The sequence below is a fragment of the Rhipicephalus microplus genome, chromosome 7 (genome assembly GCF_043290135.1).
Source record: "Rhipicephalus microplus isolate Deutch F79 chromosome 7, USDA_Rmic, whole genome shotgun sequence".
In the NCBI taxonomy this organism is placed as follows: domain Eukaryota; kingdom Metazoa; phylum Arthropoda; class Arachnida; order Ixodida; family Ixodidae; genus Rhipicephalus; species Rhipicephalus microplus.
This window is the reverse complement of record NC_134706.1, coordinates 47,277,006-47,296,095: the sequence shown is the minus strand read 5'-3', so window position 1 is coordinate 47,296,095 and position 19,090 is coordinate 47,277,006. Positions and strand designations below refer to the sequence as shown.

Sequence of the window (19,090 nt, the reverse complement as noted above, 5' to 3'; positions counted from 1 at the left end):
GCACACTCAAAGACACACAGGGTATCCCGGCTGCGGCGGCTGCATTTCCGGTGGAGGTGGAAATCTTGTAGGCCCGTGTGCTCAGAATTGGACGCACGTTAAGGAACCTCAGGTGGTCAAAATTTCCGGAGCCCTCCGCTACGGCGTCTCTCATAATCATATGGTGGTTTCGGTACGTTAAACCCCACAACTCAATCAATAAATCAACACACAGGGGGGTGCCTTTGTGTGCGCACGTATGCCTGCTGTTTCAATATTTTTTTTGTGCGCTTTGTTTGAATTTTCACTATACTGGATGACTAAAGGGCCCGTAGTGCCGTATTGTTGAACTGTTGTATTTGATGTTTTATTTCGGAGTTGCTCTCGTAATTCCACTTCGCTTCATATTATTTTCCTTAAAGACCTCGCAGGAAAATATCACACAAACAGGCGGGGGTCACATATAGTGGCTACCATACACGTACAGCGTCTATAATGCATTTATTGAGACATGCGAAATTTTAAATCTTGGATGAAATGAAGATAAGCAGGTGTTTTCGACAATATAGCGGGGTAGGCCATTTCAGACAGCTGATGACCGACAAAAGAAAGATTCAGAAAACGTCGCAGTATGGCTGCGTGTTTCTTCACGTAGTCAACGTAGCCCCGCCGCGGTGGTCTAGTGGCTAAGGTACTCGGCTGCTGACCCACAGGTCGCGGGTTCGCATCCCGGCTGCGGCGGCTGCATTTCCGATGGAGGCAAAAATGTTGTAGGCCTGTGTGTTCAGATTTAGGTGCACGTTAAAGAACACCAGGTGGTCAAAATTTCCGGAGCCCTCCACTACGGCGTCTCTCATAATCATATAGTGATTTTGGGACGTTAAACACCACATATCAATCAACTTTATGCGATAGCAGTTATAGAGACACCTGAGCTGCCTTTTTACCATTGGCATCCCTGGTCATGTTCTCCTAAACCCAAACTTGTGGTATTGCCCTGCGCAACGTGCGCTCTATAAGCTGCGACTTGGGTTTAGTAAGCATGAAAGGCTGTCTGTTGGAGCTCCGTCGCTCAGGGGGAGGTAGCACGGATGAGTGCTATCACCGCTTCAATCACACTGAGGTGACAGATAACATGAAAGCCACTGCAGTACCCGGAGTGGCCGTATTTACTGATGTCGTCTATTTCTAGAGTTACGCGAAGCCTGATTCTTCATGGAACTGCTACCCATATTTTAAATATCAATTTATTGCTATTGCATTCATCAGTTCATCCTTCCGTTGAAAGTGTGACTTTGTTTTCATAATCTTACCGAAAAGACCACAGTTAAGCTTTTAGCGATGAAGCAAAGCTGTTCTGAACGAGCCAAACAAAGTCTGGCGCAGGGGTGCGCATTCATTAACTTCTTCATCCAGTTATGAATTCATGTGCGCTGAAAAAGCTTGCCCTTGCCCCATGCAATAAGCGCTGAGTCCTAACAAGAACTGCTCATGATTAGCAACACATGGGGCTCCTTGTCATGGGTGCGGCATATCTTTGTTATCTTTCATATCTCTTTTATTTAATGGCTTCTTCGTTCACTGTTTTCTTATATGTATATTGTCTTCATTGTCATCAGCCCTCTAAGCGAATGACTGGCCACCTAAGTCTAATTTTATTTTGTTTCTTGCCTTTCGTCCATTCTTTTTTTATCTTTCATATCTCTCTTTTCTCATAAAGTTCTAGTCTCCTTCTTTCACCGTCAGCTCTCTGTTCGTTTCTTGTACGCTGCCCTCAAAAGTAGACGATGACTAAAAAAATTATACTTTGAAGCTCTCTGAAAACGGAAACTTCATTCAGGCTAATAGATGACGAGTCTTGGCGCAAATTGAGATAGTTTTTTTTATTGCCGTTCATTAATGACAAAAAATCGTAAGCCAGGTGGGAAAAGTACGTCTTTTCTCGGTAACAATACCGACCCACAACGACCATTTTACTCTAGTTTATTCGTCACTTCAGCTATTTCCATGCCTTTTCGGACATTTCTTTTTTCGGTGGATAACATGGACGGCACAATATGAAAGTATGCCGAGGAGAAGACACGAGTCGCGCCTTAGCTAACCGTGCCTGTACTGCCTAAGGAAAATGTTTCGTTGAAGGAATGGGAAAGAAAAACAAAACTGCTCTTGCTGGTGGTTAGCACCACACGTGCCAAGAATACGTAGAGCGTCATTCCTATTCTTTGCCTAATACCTTGCTCTGTTTTTAATCCTCGCGTAAGCTACCTTTGTTGCTCATTTGCAGAGCAGACGCCATTTAGACTAATGGTATGCGCTGCCCCATATTATTATGAGCCGGCGCGTGTCTCGAAAAATACTTGGTGTGCTCGTTAGACTAAACGCTCCTTTCACAATGCATGGGCGCACAGCGGTCGTTATAAATAAGTCAGGAAATTTAATTGGCAGAGAATTTATTTTTTATTGCTACAGATGAAGTTGCTATTACAGAAGAGTAAACGAGCCGTGCTGCATAGCGAGTTATATTTTTTACGATATCTATTAGACAACTTTGACATAATTGTCTGTTTGATGTTACTAATATTGTGTTTATTAAAGACAACAAGCCTTTAATTGAACGCTTATTTGCAATAGTCATATTTTAGTTGTGTGTGTGTGTGTCATTACAGACAGAGCAACTTCTTTTATGCACCTCTCACACATAGAGGCTATGAGGTGTCATTTGAATTCTTTTGGGGAGCCTGGAGTTAACAAGATAATTGATGAGTAGTCACCGAGTTTAAGACTATTTAAAAACAGGCGTGAAATACCTTCGGAGGTTATTACATTCTCGTAAGAGAATCACGGGACACGAAGAGGAGCTACGCAGTCTCCCTAAATAGAGTCGTAAAATGTCAAGATTCTACCAAAAATGCAACACATACTCTTCTCTTTCTTATATAGGGTAAACCTCCTCTGTTGTAAAGCTAGACGTATAATGAGTATGGACTGCAGAGTAAAGCTTTCCTGCCCGAGCGAAGTGCGGAACTTTTCACTTGGTTCCTCGCGTGGGGTAATCGTTATAACCTTTTTAGGCTTCGGTTTATTCAGAAATTGCATTATGCAGCTTCAAATTGTTAATTGTATGCAACGTATATGCAGAGGAATCTGAGAAATAGAAAACAGGAATATTATCTCGTCAGGGATGACCTTAAGGAAAACCAAGGACGTGTGAACGCTCTTTTGCGTACGGTAAAGGCCACGTCTCGGCTGAATTTCTTAAGGGCAGCATGTTTCTCTGCGTCTATCAGTCTCTGCATGACGAAGATAAATGCGTTGTGCTGTTGCGAAAACGACCGTTTATTCTTTCTTCACGCTTAATTGATGAGTACTATTCGTCCTTTGTTTGAGAATAAAGAATTTCTTTGAGAATAAGGTCCAAAATTCGTGGAAATTTTTCCCTTTGAGAGGATTTCAGAATAACTACGCTATCGAACGCTAAAAGTTTACAGATAGATCAGAAAGGAAAGAAAACGACAGCAGTTTACCCTCTAAGATTTGAAAGCAAAAGCCAGCTGCCTACTTGAAATTGCGTGAAGACGTATGCGGGAGGACAAAACGTGAGGAAGATGAAATAAGCAAGATTTTCTGGAAGACGCAATGATCCTCCATCTGAGACAATCTACAAATTACTTTGACATTTTAGGTCAATTTAATTATTTATTCCCCCTTCCACGGAACTTTTCAGAACCTCACGTGTGGACGCACTGTCAATGAAATAGGCTTGCCTTAGGCCTGTCGACCATGTCAGTCGGTGACATCTTGATGCAACGTCAGTGCTCGCTCGAAGAAGGTAACGCAAGCTTTTAGGCGGGGCTCGCAAAAGTCTCGCGAAGTCTCCTAACGTCTCGTGCACCCTCGCAGAGTAATGGGGAACATTTGGTCACGAACCACTGTCATTCTGGAGAGGCTGAGGTGAAATAATAGCCGGCTATTTAGGCCAGACTAACACCGCCTGTTCGAACACTACCATGACCACCACCGAACCACGAGATTGAAGTAACTAGAAGAATAAGAATGGGGTGGAGCACATTCGGCAAGCACTCTCAAATTATGACAGGTAGATTGCCACTATCCCTCAAGAGGAAGGTATATAACAGCTGTATCTTGCCGGTACTTAGCTACGGAGCAGAAACCTGGAGACTTACAAAGAGGGTTCAACTTAAATTGAGGACGACGCAGCGAGCAATGGAAAGAAAAATGGTAGGTGTAACCTTAAGAGACAAGAAGAGAGCAGAGTGGATTAGGGAACAAATGGGGGTTAAGGATATCATAGCTGAAATCAAGATGAAGAAATGGACATGGGCAGGGCATGTAGCGCGTAGACAGGATAACCGCTGGTCATTAAGGGTAACTGACTGGATTCCCAGAGAAGGGAAGCGGGTTAGGGGGAGACAGAAGGTTAGGTGGGCAGATGAGATTAAGAAGTTTGCGGGTATAAATTGGCAGCAGCAAGCACAGGACCGGGTTAACTGGCGGAACATGGGAGAGGCCTTTGTCCTGCAGTAGACGTAGTCAGGCTGATGATGATGATGATGATGATGACCACCTGATGAGAGGCCATCAACGACACGTCTTAAATGTTAGCTTTTCGCTTGGCATGCAATTACTACGACAAAACGAAAGTTGACTGAATCGAGAAATTAAACAGCTAGAGATACTGCTAAACTCTAGTTTGTGTCAGAAGCACAGATGAAAGCTCATTTTCAGAAACTGCAACTTTCACAGCAATCCGACTCAAAGTCTCTGTTTCTCAAAATTGAGAGAGGGATATATATATATATATATATATATATATATATATATATATATATATATATATATATATATATATATATATATATATATATATATATATATATATATATATATATATAGAGAGAGAGAGAGAGAGAGAGAGAGAGAGAGAGAGAGAGAGCAATGAGAGCGGCGAGTAAAACGGACTATGCTTTTCAGAAACGCCACCATCGCGTCACGAATAACTTGACGCCGACCTATTGCGAGAAACCGAAGGCGCTGTACGCACTTCGGGCTCGCCATTTTTAGAAACCTATTCTCCGAACGCAACGGTGCGCTTTCTTAAGAAAAGTGGAGCTGGATAGTGGCCTGTCGAAAGCGACAACTCTCATACGCAATCGACCTGCTGCGACGAAATGCGACTGCCTCCTGCCTGTAAATCTTCCTCGCTTCGTACGCCTGACCCGTTCGGATCCTCCCCTCAGCCTCATCTGTCTGCGGCTGACCGCATTTCACGAACTTAAGGCGCTTACCCCACCACATGATTCGCGTGTGTCTGACAGGTAGCCGCGTGGTTGGGCGCAATACTGACATTGCGTCAAGCGCCTGTCGTTGAAGCTTTGGGATTGACCGCGTCGTAGTGCCGAATTGCATCACGAACGTTTGGCTATGAAAAAAAAAAGACCCTCAAGAGATTCTTTACGCATTCGTATGAGATGACTTCGAGGCTAAAGTCTCTTTTTCTTCCTCAGTACATTCGTTAACCCTTACACCTTGCCCCCCTCCAAACACTTTTTGCACTTAATGTTCTTAGGCACTGCCTTCCGGATCAATGGCATTGCAAGAGATAGTTATGTTACCTGTTTTTACATGGCCTCCGTGATTAGTCCGTTTTAGACTAAGCGTGAATGCCATGCGGTGACGTCTTGATGAAGTTAAGGAAACGTCATAAATTCTCGCCATTTTTGAGGTGAAAAGGCCCAGAACCGCGAACATCACATCATGCTAGTTTTTTATTTACTCTTGTTCAAGTCCAATAGGCGTCGAACCCGTCATTCACTTTTCGCATTTGATAAAACATATAGGAATTTCACCGTTAGAAAAAATTGTTAGTCAAAATGAAACTTACCTAACGAGTGTTCCAAACTCACCAAAACAGCCTGTTCGTTGAAGTTTAGTAAATCGACAGAAGTACCACTGAAAAAAAATGTATTTTTGTGTTCGCGCGTAGGGAGAAATGTTTTTCGGGGGGGGGGAGAAGAGGCTCATTTTTTTTATTCGAAGTGGGGTACCAGGCAGGCAGAGGGTTATTTTACGGTAAGCATTTTTTGGGGGGGAGAGGGAAGAGGTGCCAGAGGCGTGGGGTGCCACCTCCTCACTACGCCAGTGCTTTCGTGGCGGTAATGGGGGTTTTTATACATACATTTGTGTTCTGAACGTCCGTACATATGTGCTCAAGTTCCAGCGAAGAACTGCAGCGGTGAACGGAAGAGCTAGTCAGAACTTGCGTGCCACATGGCGGAACTCCTTGTCTCAAGAGAAATTCGAGGATAACAAAAAAAAAGAGGTCGTCAAGTTGACGCAATTATGACTGCCGAATCACATCATCGGCGGATGATGCACTGGCCAATGTGGCTGCAAGAATCTGACGCTTGTGGAATATGCATACACAGCAATGCCTCGTGACTATGTAATGTGACTGTTCAGAAACTGAGGACACCTAATGAAGGTCCTGCCAGTGCTTTCTGCTCCTTTTTTTTTCTTTGTCTAAGACTGTGAGTTTCTGCCTCTATTATCGCGAACATCCGTTTGCCCTTTAGATCTGAACCGTCACTGCGATCGCATAACCCTCTCAAGTTATTGGTGTCAGTGTTACTGATTGCCGTATCGCCAAGTGAAAAATTAGAATGTTTTTGAACAAAAATAATCCAGAGACATATCATGTTCGCTGTTGTGGACGCTCTCGCTTGAAATAAAAACGTATATATTGTCACGGGTATTAAAAGGTACCTCAGGCACGGGTGCAGAAATGATGCAGACGTAATGAAGATGACGATGTTGTTGTGGTGCTGTGTCTGAACTGCCCCCTTTTCCTGCATCCTTGCATACTGTGTGCAGTGCTAGCCTACCCTGCGTTCACTTATTAAATACTCCCCGTTACATATTTTTGGTGGAGGTGCTGGCTAACATTGCGACTGTGGATCTCCGTAGCGGACGTCAGCCTCGTCCAGCCACGATGCCTGAAGGCAGTGCGCCGTCCGTTCAGTCTACGCCTGCTCTGTCACCTGTGATTCTTTCCCATCTTCTCGATCCAGGTACACTTTGCGGCACCGACACAACTGACGTTGACGAGTGGCTCGCCTGATACGAGCGCGTCAGCAAGCAATACAGGTGGGATGAGACGCTTATGGTGGCCAACATGATCTTTTACCTGCGAGGTACTGCACGCGCCTTGTACGAGACGCACGAGGAAGATCTGATGAGTTGGGACATGTGCAAGCAGAAGCTCGGTGAGTTGTTTGGCCGGTCAGTTGCTCGACAAATGGCAGCCAGGCAGGAACTCGCGTCACGAGTTCAACCTTCCACCGAGTCATACGTCACCTATAATCAAGACGTGCTCGCCTTGTGTCGGAAGGCAGACAAGGACATGACCGAACTGGACAAGGTCAGAAATGTATTGAAAGTCATAGCTGACGATGCCTTCAACATTCTGATATGCAAGAGCTGTACCACCATTGACTCATTTGTCAGTGAATGTCAGCGGTTCGAACAAGCCAAAAGCAAGAGAATCACTCAACGTTTTTCCCGACTCCCGAACACCGCTGCGACTTCTTCCTGCGAGGATCTTGTGGCGCCACGTCCATTCGTGAATCCTCCAAACATCACAAGAATTTTCTGCCAGGAGCTGGAAGCCATGACTCCTTCCGCTTATCAACCCCCTGTGCCTGACAACTCGGCCCCAATATCACTTATACAGGCTGTTGTGCGACAAGAGTTTGCCAACATGGGCTTGTTAGTTCCCCAAAACTCCAGCCACACACCGCAGCCCATAAATCCTAATGATTGTAGCGGCGAGAGAAGAGAGACGTGAGACGGCGTCGAAGGCGGCAGACGGGGCCGTGCTGATCTCGCCACTTTATTCCACGCCTGAAGAGCAGCCGCGGTGATTGTCCACGTCCGACGCGCCAGGTGCGTGAGTTCGTTCTAATCCTCGCGCAGCTCGAGCTAGCATGAGCTGCGTGAGAGGCGCGGCGCGGTGATCCAGAAATGATGATGGTGATGATGGCACTACATGATCACTACCACGCCGCCCCACTTGCTGCTGTGGCGTCGGTCCCGCGGTTCTCATCGTGCTACCAAAATTCATCCATCTCAGTGGCGCACACAAGATGATCGACCGATATGCTTCTCTTGCCATCGCGTTGGCCACATTTCCCGCCACTGCCGGAACAGATGGCCTTTCCGGCAACGTTTTATAGAAGACCACCGACAAGATCATGGGCAGTATTCGCCACCTCGTTTTGCCAATGACCACCTTCAGGACCTTCCACCTAGCCATTCTACGCTATGCTCCGAATCATCCTATCCTGATGTCGTCGCCCAGGGAACACGGTCCAGCCGCTTGCCGTTGCCTCAGGGTCGCAAGCCCCGCTCCTATCAACGCCATCGCTCCCCGTCACCGGCGTATTCTGGGCAGTTCTCGTGAAACTAACAGATACAGCTCCTGGAGGTGGCGCTGCATTGACAACTCGGACCGAAAAACCTCTACCGACCACTAATTCCAGACGAAATTTACTTGTTGTTATTATAAATGACCTGACCGTTACAGCTCTAATAGACACTGGTTCCCACATATCCGTTATGAGTTGACGTCTTCGATCCCGCCTGAAAAACGTTCTTACCCGTGCCATGTCTTCGACTGTGCGAGTAGCCGACGGCAGCCGAACATCAGTCCTTGATATGTGCACTGCCCGCGTCACTGTTGCCGGCCTTCACACTTCAGTCCTCTTCGCTGTTCTAGACGCTTGCCCACACGACAGGATTCTCGGCATTGACTTCTTGACCGCGCACTCAGCCCTCATTGATTGTTCAACTAACACTTTACAGCTAGAGTTGCCTTTGTACTCTGATGTCCTTCCTGCAGCTCGCACACGGCTACGGTCCATGGAGTGTCTAGGATTACCACCTCAGGCTGCTGTGTACCTTACTATGTCGCCGTTCCCTCCTGTTCCTGAAGGCGACAACTTGGCAGCTCCACTCATTGACCTGACCCTTTCCCAGAACATCATACTTCCTCATAATATAGTGAGGATTAGCGACAACAAGACGCTTCTCCCTGACCTCAACTTTTCCGTGTCGAACCAGGTCATTCTTCAAGGTATTGCCTTAGCAATACTCTAAAGCAATACTCTCCACTCTAAAGCAATGCACAATTTCATCTCTCACTCCTGACACCAAGACCGAAGTCGAACCTGTCGCAGCCGCACGGAATAGAGCTCTCCTGGACAAATTGATATCAAACGACCTGTCGCCGTCCCAAGTTGAAGCGCTTCGTGGTCTTCTATTTTCTTACCTCGACACTTTGATATCGACGACCGTTACTCGGGCCCACGAGCGTCGTAGCCCACCGTACTGACACTGGCGACGCCAGTCCCCTTCATGAGCATCCTTACCGTGTGGCTCATTCAGAGCGCCAAATAATCCAGAAGGAGGTAGAGAAAATGCTTGACAAAGACCTCATAGAGCTTTCAACCAGTCCTTGGGCTTGTAAAAAAGAAAGACGACACCTGGCTGTTCTGCGTCGACTATCAACATCTCAATCTAATAACTAAGAAGGATGTCTATCCTCTACCTCGAATTCATGATGCGCTTGATGCCTTTGTGGTGTCAAGTATTTCTCTTCCCTGAACCTACGATATGGATATTGGCGAATTTCAGTCGATAACCGCCACCGCGAGAAGGCGGCATTCATAACACCCGACGGGTTTATCAATTTAAAGGCATGCCTTTTGGTTTGTGCAATGCGCCAGCAACTTTTGAAGGCATGATTGACTCCCTACTTCGCGGTTTCAAATAGTCGACGTGCCTGTGCTATCTAGACGATGTCACCACTTTCTCGCGAACCTTCGAAAGCCATCTTCCACGTCTGTCGGCCATCCTTGACGTTTTTTGCTGTGCTGGCCTCCAGCTTAACGCATCTATGAGCAGCTTTGGGCACCGTCAGATAAAGCTACTTGGCCACCTTGTTTACGCTGCTGGTGTGCGACCCGACCCTGATAAACTCCGCGCGGTACGCGAGTTTCCGGTCCCACGTTACACGCAAGAAGTCAGCAGCTTTTTGGGACTCTGTTCGTATTTCCGCCGTTTTGTCAGCAACTTCGCGAAAATTGCTCGGCCCCTCACGGATCTCCTCAAAAAGAACGCGTCTTTTTTCTGGCGTGAAGGCCAACACCATTCTTTTGCGTCGTTGATTTCTGCGTACACATCCCCACCTGTGTTGGCTTGTTTTGACCCAGCTTCTCGAACGGAGCTACGCACTGACACAAGTGGCCGTGGCATAGAGTCAATACTCGCACAAATGCAGAACGGCACAAACAGTGTCATAGCGTACACCAGCCACCTACTTTATCAGTAGGAAAAAAAACTTTAATTACTCAGCGAGAGTGCCTGGTTCTCATCTGGGCTATTGCGAAATTTCGTCTGTACCTATATGGACGCCCGTTCGCAGTCATCACAGATCACCATGCACTCTACTGGCTGTCAACGCTTAAGGATTCTACAGGAAGACTCGGGGATGGGCATTGCGATTGCAGGAATACACGTTCTCTGTAGTGTACAAGTCTGGCAAGCTTCACGGCGATGCCGACTGCTTATCTCGACACCCTGTTGATCCACCTGACTCCTCTGCGTTAGAAGCTGGTGCCAACATCCTAGCCATAACATATTTTCTGCAAATAGCCGCCGAACAACGCCGAGATCTATCGCTACTATCGATGATTGACTGTCTTCAATCCGGCCATAAAGACCCCTCATTGAGCCTATTTTTTCTTCAAGACAACGTTTTGTACCTCCGCAACTTACAGCCCAATGGCGCGGAACTTTATCATCGTTCCACGTCATCTGCGCAAGGACATCTTGCAAGAACTTTACAACGCTCTAACTGCCGGACATTTAGGTGTCTCCAGAACCTATGATCGCGTCCGCCGACGTGTATTCTGGAAGGGTCTTTATCGTTCCGTTCGCCGCTACGTTGCAGCGTGTGACCTGTGCCAGCGTCGGAAGAAGCCTACGTCTCTCCCTGCCGGTCACCTTCAACCTATTGAAGTTCCAGCCGAGCCGTTTCATCGTGTGGGTTTGGATTTGTTAGATCCCTTCCCGACATCGGCAACGGCAAACTAATGAATAGCAGTAGCTACGGATTATGCCACTCGGTATGCAAGTACTCGAGTGCTACCGACCAGCTGCGCAATGGACGTCGCAGATTTCCTGCTCTAGGACATCATCCTTCAGCATGGCGCTCCTTCTCACCTACTCACGGACCATGGCCGCTGCTTCCTGTCTCGTGTGGTTGACGACCTCCTTAGATTCTGTGCTACGCGACACGACTTTACGACTTCTTACCATCCTCAGACCAACGGACTTACTGAGCGCCTCAACCGCACACTGACGGACATGCTTGCTATGTATGTTTCTGACGGCCACAACGATTTGGACACTGCCCTTCCGTTCGTAACCTTCGCCTACAACTTGTCCCATCATGAAACTGCCGGCTACTCATCATTTTATCTTTCTTTGGCTATGATTCCTTACTGCCCTTCGATACCCTGCTTGCGCATGACCCTCCGTCCACCACTTCGTACGCACAAGATGCCATCTCCCGTGCTCTGTTCGCACGTACAGTGGCCCGCACCAGGTTCTCAATGTCCCAGAGAGCATAAAAGTCACTCTACGACAGGCGACATAGGGATGTCGATTTTTCTCCGGGCTGCCATCCTGTCGTGTCGGCCTGTGCGAGAAACTTTTATCACAATACGTCGGGCCTTACCGAGTTATGCGCCAAGTCACACCTGTCACCTATGGAATTTCTTCTACTACGAACCCCACTGTTACATCCAGAAGTGACATTGTGCATGTGTGTCGCCTGAAGCCCTATCACAGTGACCCGTCTGTCTATTAACAGCAGGCACCGGGACAGTGCTTTGCCGCCCGGCATAATGTCACGGGTATAGAAAGGTACCTCAGGCACGGGTGCAGAAATGATGTAGCTGTGGCATTGCACGTACGCGTCCGCTTCAGCTACGGGAGGTGCGGGGTTCGATCCCCAGTGCCGACCGGCCACCCACCGGTAGCTAAACAGGGTACAGGCGGGCTTCGAGGGGCTGTGACGCGTCGCCCAAGTGGTGAAGCTTACTCTGCCTGGAGGACTCCCAACCCGTTGCGCGGGGACCCGGTACCAGATGCAGACGGAATGAAGACGACGAAGTTGCTGTGGGGCTGTGTCTGAACTGCCCTCTCGTCCTGTATTCTTGCATACTGTGTGCAGTGATAGCCCACCCAGCGTTCACTTATTAAATACTCCCCGTTACAATATTATCATTCTTAAAATCTAGGAAGCTTTAGAAGCGCCAGAGAACTGCTAATGCCTTGAACACGCTGCCAATATTTTTAGGTTCGGCACGGCGGTAAAGTTATAGTACGCGGCTGCGATGGTCGTGGGTTTGATGCCAGCCGTGGAGGTCGCATTTCGACGAAGAAAAACTATGAGAGGCCGGTTTACGGTAATGCCATCACAATATATCCAAATATGTTTTCGTAAGTTTTTGTTTGTCTATTTATTGATAAAATCTGGGCCAATAATTTCGAAATCGTCTTTATCATCATTATTACTGTAGAAAATTATTTCTGCTATCTGAACAAAGTTACGTTTTCTTTGACAGTATAGAGGCGAAATCACGAAGTGTATGCAAGCAGACGGAGTAGCTTCAGGGAATTCGCAGAAAGCATGATTCATTTTCAGCCCTTCATGTAGCGCTTATGCTGAAATTGAAAGCGCTTTGTGTAGTTCCGCTATCGATTGGTTTAAAAGTACTGAAACGTATCGTTCACTTCTTACTATCGATCTTTAAATGACAGCTCACCACTCTCCTCATAACACAGAACTTTGTGTTTGAAGTCGTTTCAGTTTCGTCGAAACCCAAAACATGGCAATGTGCTGTAGCCCAAAGGATGCCGCGTATACAAGCTCGTGGGCGTCGGTTGGATTCTCAGCTATACATGATGGCGGCATTTATAAGGAAATAAAGTGTGAATAAAGCCCATAAACTTAGATATATATGCATGTTAAAAATCCCCAGGTGGCGGAAAGTAATGCGCAGTTTCTCACTATAATGTGCCTCACAACTACACAATTGTTATGCGTTGTGACGCTCTACAATTTCATATTACACCACAATATTACAGACCTTATTAACAGAAAGAAGGTTTAAAATTTCCTTGAATAGATCTCATGATTAAATAGCTATGGCAGGAGAGCAAGTGCTTATAGTTGGCTTGTTAGTTTTATCTAAGTTTTTTTTAAATTAAATTAGTCCTAATGTAACATTTTTTTATTTCGTTATCAGGCTCAAAAGTTGCGTTTTACTGCGGGACAAGTGCCATACCTGAAGCTGGCAAAATGAAGCAGCACATCTCCGTCGGTAAGTACAGAAGTACCTAAAAACATATAATGCACTAGGTACCTGGAATTGCGTATTCCACATCGTGTTATTTTTTATGGAACCAGCAATAAGAGGAACCCTGTAAACCAAAATGCGTTGTTTCTATGACGTTTTGTATGACAACGTTATGGGATAAAATTTTATCCGACCTTACGTTGTGCTTAAAAGTTGAAAAAAAAAATGTGATAGATGGCGCACCATCCCTGCCCGCCGGTTTGAAAACGAGAAGGCGTTGAGGCGAGTTTACCGATTGGTGTAGATGAAAGAAATGGCCAGAGTCTTCCACTCTGGTACGAGCAGTCAGGCTAAAGAGTGTGTCTGCGTGTGTGGGAGGAAGTGTGTCTTAATGTTTTACTCCCCCATCCTCTTGTACGCGTTGTGACAGGGCTGGCTATGGTATGAAGTGTTCGGGGAGTAGGCGTACGTATAGAATTTTCCTCTTCCTCCGGCTTTCATGCCAAGTGTGGTGGAGTCGTTGCTGTGAGCAATGACAGTCGTCAAAGGCACCGTTCCGTGTGACGGCTGAACGACTTGACATGACTGGTCGCCCCATGTGCGCATGCCTTATGCGCCTATAACGACGATGGTTACCACAACGCTTTGAATACCATGAGTATTGGGAAAAGCAATACATGCTATTATCAAAGGAGAAGTCATTGTGATTTTTGACTAAGTGACAGCACACTCCTGAGCAGAACTACAAAAGCTGTGCTTATATACCGCGAGTGATTTTGCCGATATAGTGCTAGCCTTTGTGCCGATAACGATGGGTAAGTAGAATATCGCAAATGATAGAAAACGCTATATACTACTGCCTGATATAGGAGGTCAATCCAAATAATGGATTGTACAATCAGAGTACAGATAAGCTAGAGTGCTTAAGGTTTCTTAGTTTAGATTTCTCGGTCGAAAGACGGTCCACTGCATCTAACTTCGGCTGTGCTTAGACTTAAGATGTCTTGAGAGTGAATTTAGAGCTCTACAAACGATAACTGCTTTTGGATGCGAAGTACCTGTTCTCGTAAAAATGAAGATAAACTTCAGGTTTTTCAACAGATCATAAGAAAAAAAAGGTAAGAAACAAAAATAGCTATTATAAAATATAACAAACGTTACAAAAACCACGAAGGCTTTAGCACACGTGTATCTTCCAGCTCTCGCAGACTCTGAGAATCTCCATTTTACGGGCAATTTTCTCCGAACTGCCCTCGTGTGCACGGTGTAGGAAAATTGAGGACGTACCTCAAATTGCCCTTCTAGAGCGTAACTTCATTCGCCAACTCACCATCCCCGGTCTGCATGCAAAATCCAATTAACAAAATTTCCCTTGAAGGAACACCCCTAGTTTCCATTGTTACCCACATGCAGTTTTTTTTTTTCAGACAGACTAAACTTCTTAAGTAATGAATGCTTGATGACTCTCGATTTAGCCTATCGATCCCAAGTGAGCGTGAGCATCAAGTGTTGTTTGAACGACCAGGCATTTCTATTGCTGTGCTTTATTCGATGCGAGGAGCGCAGCATGCCTGAAAGAGAGTAGGACACCACTTGGGGAGTGCTGACGTCAGTCTGTGACGCACTCAGCAGGTCATTTGAGCTAAGTGGGATATGCTCAACACGCTCATCATACCTAAATGTGCATATTCATCATGCCTAAAGTCAGGGCACCATAATACTACCTCCACAAATTTGCGGTCACTGCGTCGCATGCTTAACCTTATGGCTCATTTTGTGCATGTGGGGAACCCTTCACAGCTTCTCTGTGACGGGTGGTGTGCTTTTGCTTGGCTTAGCCAAACAGTCTTTCGTTACCCCTTAGGAACAAGCTCATTTCTGACACAAAAAGTACCAGATACTTGTAGTCAGAGCAGTATCGCATTATAACCGATACATTGCAAAGGTACATTTCAAACATTTCACTGCAAATAAAGAAATGTATTTTCCAAGTGCACTTTGATGCAGAAGTACAAAAGTAGAGATATAGAAGGAGGAGGAGGAGGAGGAGGAGTAAGAGGAACAAATGAGGAAGGACAGGGAGGTTAGCCAGTTCTCAGACCGGCTGGCTACCCTGTACTGGGAAAGGGGGTAAGGGGGATAAAGGATGAGAGAAAAGAGATATTGTAAAAAAAGGAGAGAGAAGGTCATCAGATGATCCACGACGCTGCTTACAGTCTGTCTCTAAGACCACTTGCCCGCAGAAAGCGCAACAACGCTCTCAATGCCTTGCGTGCAGAGGACGGTCTTGGCCAGTGTCCTAATACCCTTTCTTCCGACAATTGGCGATTGTCTATTCTATCTAAAGCTTTCGACAGTTCTTTTCTTGGCACGCTGAAGCGAGGACACTCGCAGAGAAGATGGGAGAAAGTCTCTGCGCAGCCACAGTTGTCACATGTCGGGCTGCTGGCCATTCCGATTTGAAACGAATAAGCATTCGTAAAGATCACCCCAATCCACAGACGGCACAAAAGTGTCTCCTCTGCTCTGGTTATTCCTGATGGAAGACGGAGCTGTAGGTGTGGGTCCAAATTATGAAGGCGGACGTTGGTGAATGCCAGTGAATTCCACTGAGCGAGTGTCAGTTCTCGTGCAAGTGATCGAAGCCTTGCAGCAGCGTCCGTTCTTGATAATGGTATAGCCACACAAGGGGCATCATCATGAGCAGTTCGGGCTGCTTCATCTGCACGGTCGTTTCCATCAATGCTGCAGTGGCCTGGTATCCATTGATACGCTATGTCCTGTTGTTTCTCTATAGCCCAGTGATGAAGGAGTCGTATTTCAGCAATTAGCTGTTCGTTTAGTCCATGAAGATATGGCGAGGCAATGCCCTGGAGAGCTGCCTTGGAGTCGGAGAATATTGACCATGTCTGTTGCGGTACTTCAACTAAGAACTCCAGAGCGGCACGAATGGCGGTGAGTTCTGCCACCGAGGATGATGTCAGATGCGAGGTCCTGAACTTTATCGTGATGGATTTCTCCGGAATTACCACTGCGCCTGTTGAACTTGTCGAAGTGACCAACCAATCCGTGTAAATGTGAATCCGTCCACTGTGTTTCTCATGCAGAAACAGTATTGTTGTTTGTTTTAGGGCCAAATTTGACAAATATAGTATCACTGTTTTGCAAATGCACCTCAATGCAGAAGTACGGAAGCACTATTTCGCACAGTCCAGAAAAGAGTGAGCTTCGTGGCATTCGGAAAAGATAATTTAACACCACAAGTGAGTCACATCATTAGGTGTGAAGCAGCTTATGGCAGAGTTCCATTCCGTGGGCTGTTTGACCACTCTTACTGCGCGTGCGAGACAGCTGGCCCAAGCACTGCCACAACGTGCTCACGTGCTAGCGTGTTTCCTCTTCTTTAAGGGGCTCGATGAGACGCCGTGGCTTCTCCTCCTTGCACTGTCTCAGCAAATATGTGATGGCTTCAAGGAACGAGATTCTGCAGATGCGCGATGCAAGAACAAAAGCGTCGTATCCTGTAGTGAGAACGCGCTGGCACGTGCTATCGCGTTCGAGCCTGCGTAAGTGACAGTGTAAGGAGCTGTGGCCTCTTCCCTGGACCCTCTCACAGCAATCACGTGGTATCGTCGGGGAACGAGAATATTCAGACGAGCGATGAATGCACGTGCTAGCTCCCGCGCGGCGTGGCTTTGAACTCACGCGGCTTGCTCCAACAAGAATTCGGGGCGAGTAACAGCAACATAAGCTTCTTTAAGCACACCATGAATGCATATTCATGGTGTTTTCCACTTGCAAGGACGCGTTAACATCGGGCAAGGTCGACGCCAGCACTACTTTGCATGCTGATCATGGTTCCCTTTAGTGGGAGATCGTGTAGTTTTTTTTCTGCAGTTTGTTTTGATGTTCCTGAATTTAAGAGAACTGTGGCAACTACGATAATTGTGCGTGAAACAACGAAACGCTGCAATTAAATGCAGTAATGAAATCTACCAACAAAAAAATGACGAGTGACCTAAAAAAATGGATCGCCGCATTCAAAGCAACTGATGGCCCAGAAGCCAACGTCGAAGAGAAAGTCGGTTGTTGCAAAATGACGCATATCAATAAGCGTGTGATCGGTGAACACTCTAGGATCGTATTTGCGTACTTCCCCATTTCTCTGCACTTGCCAGCGCAATGTATTCTCACAAACTGTGCTACCGCCAACAATGTAGTTCATAAAAGCAATGTTTTAAAAAAAACTCCAGGCTTAGGCGGGAAGCACAGCACAGCCACAGTGAAAGCTCGACGTGGGGCATATGTAGAACCTGTTACAAACTGTCTTGGAGCTACTAACGCAGGTACGCTATCGTGGTACCTACTGCGCCACAAATTATAGGGGTGGCTGATGAGATCGGAGAAATATGGCTAAGCCCTTTGTAATTGGTCAGCACCGCTATACGGGTCCTACTCGCCAAGCAATTCGTATTGTAGAAACTCAGGTTACACAATTCACATTGTGAAACACCTGGTTGTTTTTTAGTCTTTCTTCCGCCACACTATAATACGTGTATATATATATATATATATATATATATATATATATATATATATATATATATATATAGTCAAGCAAATCCTCTGCGAGAACGGTAACAACTAAATCGTTTATTTTGACAGCTGCGTTGTTACCGTTCTCACGGATGTGTTTTACTACTTGACTATTTTGCAACGCTACGGCCAGTTTCACCACCATGCTTGCATATATCTATATATATATATATATTTACATATATGCAGGCAACGAAAGTCTACTGACAGTGTCCGTATATATCCTTTGCAATAGTGAGAAGGCAAAGAACGAGGTTTCTTAGTCTATTCCGGTGTTCGTTGTACCCCGATGTTTTTATAGTTCGCCCCACCTTCCGCGTCAGCAGTTCTTTCTTCCACGCCGTGCTTCTTTGCAAGCGCGCACATTCAAGAGCGCAAATGACAATGTGTATGTGAACTCGTGTTCTCGGTGCTTCCGAGCAATGACCGTATGTTTCATTCGAAGCAGCGAAACCTGCAGAACCATAACAGACCGGCAGAACGGGTCTCCTCTTCAGTGTTTGTAAACATGAATAATGCCGTAACACAAGAACAAGAAATACAACAGCAACGATGTGGTTCACGCGCCTTGGAGAATGGAAGTGCGGAAGAGTACACTACGTGGCAGCTTGGAAAACGCCGTAAATCACCCGTGCTTCACGCCCACTCGAGCTTATAAACAGTCTGAGTCGCAACTGTTGTTTTCAGTGTTTCTTTACTCGAGTAGGCGTATACAATGTGAACCGTATATTGAAGCCGTTTAGGGGCTTCCAAGAACCGGACGGAAATATAATGGATCGTTCCCATGACAAATGGCTAGCTCATGGCGAGGGGTAAATAAATAAAAATAAACTGCTCACCAATGTATGCAGGAATAGTTTGGATTCACGGAAACACAGGGACGAAACAAAGGTCTCGTAAGACTGCTTATTGAAGCATGCGCATCCCTACGTGGGCGCACGTGCGAACAAGCACAGAGTCACTCGCGACGCACACGAACACGCAGACGCACAAGTTCACACGAACATGTTCAGATACGGACGCACCCAGGAAAAATAAACAGAGTCAAAGTGTTATCGAGGAGCACCTGT

General features: G+C 46.3%; 1 protein-coding gene and 1 long non-coding RNA gene across 3 annotated transcripts in view; one reads left to right on the top strand and one right to left on the bottom strand.

The window, feature by feature from the left end:
• The window catches only part of LOC142767443 (uncharacterized), a 525,683-nt gene that overhangs the window by 69,135 nt on the left and 437,458 nt on the right, over nucleotides 1–19,090 (top strand). For both annotated transcript variants that reach the window (XR_012884876.1, XR_012884877.1), the window contains exon 2: nucleotides 13,374–13,448. This is a non-coding gene — a long non-coding RNA (uncharacterized LOC142767443). The remainder of the gene's footprint in view (nucleotides 1–13,373; nucleotides 13,449–19,090) is intronic.
• Nucleotides 1–19,090, bottom strand: part of LOC142767441 (uncharacterized) — a 226,054-nt gene that overhangs the window by 130,265 nt on the left and 76,699 nt on the right. The window lies entirely within an intron of this gene.